At 37.9% G+C, this 4,451-nt stretch overlaps 1 pseudogene; it reads left to right on the top strand.

Moving 5' to 3' along the window:
• Nucleotides 1-3,520: 3,520 nt before the first annotated feature.
• Nucleotides 3,521-4,451, top strand: LOC148121228 (olfactory receptor 5V1-like; annotated as a pseudogene).

Below are 4,451 nucleotides of genomic sequence, written 5' to 3'. Positions count from 1 at the left end.
TTTGTTTAACTATGTTCATAGCAGCACTATTTGTAATAGCCAGAACCTGGGAACAACCTAGGTGCCCTCAATGGAAGAATGGATTAAGAAAGTGTGGCACAGTTACACATTAGAGGACTACTCAGCATGAAAAACAATGACATCTTGAATTTTGCATGGAAATGGATGGAAGTAGAAAACACCATCCTGAGTGAGATAAACCAGAGACATCTTGTTGCCTGTACAGTCACCCCAAGTTCTTTTGTACCATTTGGGCATCCATCTTCAGCCTACAGGCCCACAGTATCCTGCAGACTTTTCCATGAAGCAGGAAATTTTAAGGACAGTTCACTCAGTTTCTTTTGTATCCTGCAAAATGTCTCGCAGACTCTTTCAGGAATCAGGAATCTCGAAGTATCAACTCACCTTTAGGCAAGTTCAGCAGTCCTCTCTCTGTGGGTTCTTTGTATTCAGTTCATGCCACAGTCCAAGCAAGAGCAGTTTCTTGCCCAAATGGCTAACCAACTCCATAAGGAGCCTCTTCGATACCCATCTTCCTCTTGAAGTAGATTGGTGCTGCCAGGAGTAGACGTGTCTCATTGTCATAAAAAGCTCTAAGTTATTAAAACATTTTAAATGCCATATTCTGTAGTCTTTGAAAGATATAAAGAGTGCCTATATAAAATATTTCTATGCACTTCTAGAAAATGTAACTAACATGACTACAAGCTTTACTATTATCAATAATTATCAATTAATAACCTATATTTACAATACATTTCTAAATAATACACAGAGTCACAATATCTTCATTAAGAGCAGAAATATATATATATATATATATAAAACAAGATTGACCTTAAATTTACATCAATAAAACCAAATCCATACCAGTGTAAATTATTAATATCTCTATCATATCCCCCTTTAAATGTAAAAGATCTTTTATAAGCAGCATTTGGTAATATGGGCATAGTTATTTCTCTCCAAACTGCTTTGTGGTGAATGGGGGCACTGTTAATCAGGTCTTTCATGGTGTATTCTATGTGCTAGGTTCATCTCAGTCACCAGTTGAGTGAAGTAATTTTTTGAGGGTGTTTATGGAAACCTTTCAGGTGGGCATGGTCTATCATACCATATTGGTCTAGAAGGAATCCACAGGGTCTCATCTTCTGTGAAAACAAAAAAGAACCACTTTTCCAAAGCATCACATCCTTAGACCCAAATTCTGAAGTCAAGATACCTTTATAATATACATGCTGGTTTATCTTGGCAGCCCATATAAAGAGATGTCTCTCTGTACTTAGTTCCTTCACAGTCAAAAATATTAAAGAAAACACAATAATACACAGAATCAAGACTCTTTGTGAATTTTCCATTTTTATGTGGCTTATTTTTTTACTCCTTTTAATCTATCATTATCTGTACTCTGTGTCTTTAAAGACTTTACCCTTTTTTAAAGCATTAATTTTATTTTATGACTTTCTATACTGTTTTTCTTCTGTCCCAAGCCTACAACTTTATCTAACAGTATGACCCATTTAAAGGTCTTTTATGTCTGAATCTGTCCTATTGCATTGTCTTTAATTTTCTACTGTTTCGACGAGCTTTTAAAATGCTAAGCAGCTTGGTTGTGGCTGCTCTGGATGTTGGCTCCACCTCTCTCCAATTTCAAAATGGTGAACCTACCATTTCTGCTATCTCTGGGGCCACCAGGCAGAAGCTGCACTCAGCACTTTAACTCTGAGAATGAACATGCAGCACATACAGCCAAATCTGCCACACAGAGCACTGCGCAGCCTGGAAACATCTCTCTGTATGGCCGCAGAAATTTGCCATGTTCTCCTGCTTGTCATGCCTAGTAATGCTGATCCCACTGCCTGCTCAGGCAAGGAGCACTGAGTCAAAGGCATAGTCTCAGGTACTTTGTTCCCAATCCAGAGTGGTCACACAAACATCTGGGCCCACTAATGCCATTTAAATGCATAATAGCTTGCATTTGTACCAGCGGCACAGCCCAGGAAGCTGTGTTTTAAAATGGTGCAGTCCTAAGACGGGGCTCTCATGCTTTTAAAATAAAAAGGGGGGAATTGTTGGGTCCCTAGAGGACAGGCTGTCGCACCCCCACTTCATCTGTTTTGCACTCTTGAAGTTGGTTGAAAACAGGAACAAAAACAGGAACAATCTGTTGTTTTCAGCAATGTTTCTAAGGATGTTTACCCCTAAGCACCTGAGTTACGGTGATGCGCTTCCTGCTTTTGCTATCTTGACCTCCCCTGCTGAGGGCTATATATACTGTGTGAGAAAGTGGAATAAAGGCTTCTCTGCAGAACCTGAAGTTGTGTTGCATGTTAATTCTGATGTCCCTTGCTCAGAAGAATGACAGTTGCCGTGCTGGCGTGGCAAGAATCATTTCTATATTTATTTGTTCCAAGTAGAATATATAATTCATTCATACATTCCTGACTCATTGTTGATGTGACTACCTATATATTTGATTATTTCTAGTATTAAAGTTTTATCTACTAATGAATAAATACATATTTGAATAATATGATGAATATAGAATAGAAAATTTGAAGTAGACATTTGTGCAATAGAATAATTCTAACTTAATTTAGACTAAGGTAGTAAGTATATAGTGACATATGCATTAAAATAAACTTAAGAGAATGAATCAAATGTTGAAGGTAATGTGAAAAATAGATCAACACTTAATTAATTGTGAAATAAGAAGAGCCTTAAGAATTCTCTATGATTAAGAAAGAGATGAATATTCAATGTGTCTTTAGTTATTCAATGAATTTCCTCTCGATATGGGATGGTAATTTTGTATATTCAGAAAATGTATGGATACACAGAGTTCTAGAATGCCTAAAAGGAAAATCCAGATATCCACCAAGAAAATCCACCAAGGCCATCCAGAGAGTCATAAGACATGCTATACAAATCATAAGGATATATTTTTACTACACCAAGTTTAAAAAAGGTAAAAAGAAATGCAAAATTTTCTTGATGGGTACCACTTACAAAGTTAAATCAAGATGAGATAAACAATTTAAATGTACCCATAACTCCTACTGAATTAGAAGAAATTTCCAACCCTCATCCCTCAGAAAGTATTCCAGGATTAGATGGTTTTAGCACAGAATTGTACCAAAATTTCTAAGATCAATACTCCTCAAAGTATTCCACAACATAGAAACAGAAGGAACACTGACAGATTCAGTTTATGAGGCCACAGTTACTGCGATACTAAAACCACATAGAGACTATGCAAAATAAAAGAATTGCAGATCAATTTCCCATTTGAACATAGATACAAAACAGTCAATGAAATACCTGCGAAACAAATCAAAACACATGTAAAAGATGATCTACCATAATCAGATAATAGTAAATATGATAGCAGTAAGACAATCCATCTTCTATCATATTCTGCTATTTTCCCACTTTCTCAGCACTGGGATCATTAATTAATCACTTGAATATTCATTCTTTGCTTTCACTTCCCTTAGAAACATCACTGTGGACATATAATATGGACGTCTACAATCTTAACACAGTGACTCAGTTCATACTCATAGAGCTCTCTGACCTCCTTGAGGTGTGCTATCCACTCTCTGTGGCCTTTATCACCATGTATCAGATATCTTTGCTGGGAAACAGGGTCATCCTCATGACCACAGTGACTGAGAGAACGCTTCAAACTCCCATGTTTTACCTGTTGGCAAATCTGTCCCTGCTAGATATATCAGCCACTGACTCCAAGATAGTCAAGAATCTCTTGACTGAAGATCACAGCATTTCCTTTGTTGGGTTGCTTTGAAGCTCTATTTCCTGGTGGCCTTAACTGGGACTGAAGTTTTCTTGCTGGTTGTGATGACTTATGCCTGGTATATGGCCATATGCTTCCCTCTGTGTTATTCCCTCATCATGACCAAGGTTCACTGTGTACATCTGTTGTTGGTGACCTGGGTAGCTGGGTTTCTCAACTCCTTTCTCCACACAAAGTCTACCTTTAGTCTGTCTTTCTGCAAGTCCCATCGAGTAAACCAGTACTATTGTGATATCCTACCTGTGGTGGCCCTGTGCTATTCATCCACCTACATGCCAGAAATGCTTGTTTTAGTGGTAGAGGCACTTGGAGGGTTGGTTCTTTTCTCATCACTTTGATCTCTTTCATATACAGCATTCTCACCACCATCCTGAAGATCCAGTTAGTGGAAGGGAAGTGCAAAGCTTTCTCCACCTGTGCTTCCCACCTTCTTGTAGTCTTCTTGTTCTATGGCACAAGCATATTTACCTCTATCCACCCATCCTCCAGTCAACATTGTCCTGCTAGAGACAGACTCATCTCTATGCTATATGGGATCATTACCCCTATTTTAAACCCAATTATCAACAGTCTGAAAAACAGAGAAGTCAAAAGAGCACTCAGAAAAGTTTTACATCTTAGGATATGTCCATAG

The sequence above is a fragment of the Myodes glareolus genome, chromosome 8 (assembly GCF_982192425.1).
Source record: "Myodes glareolus chromosome 8, mMyoGla1.1, whole genome shotgun sequence".
NCBI lineage: Eukaryota > Metazoa > Chordata > Mammalia > Rodentia > Cricetidae > Myodes > Myodes glareolus.
The sequence above is the reverse complement of the archived record's forward strand: the minus strand, read 5'-3'. Positions and strand labels throughout refer to the sequence as shown.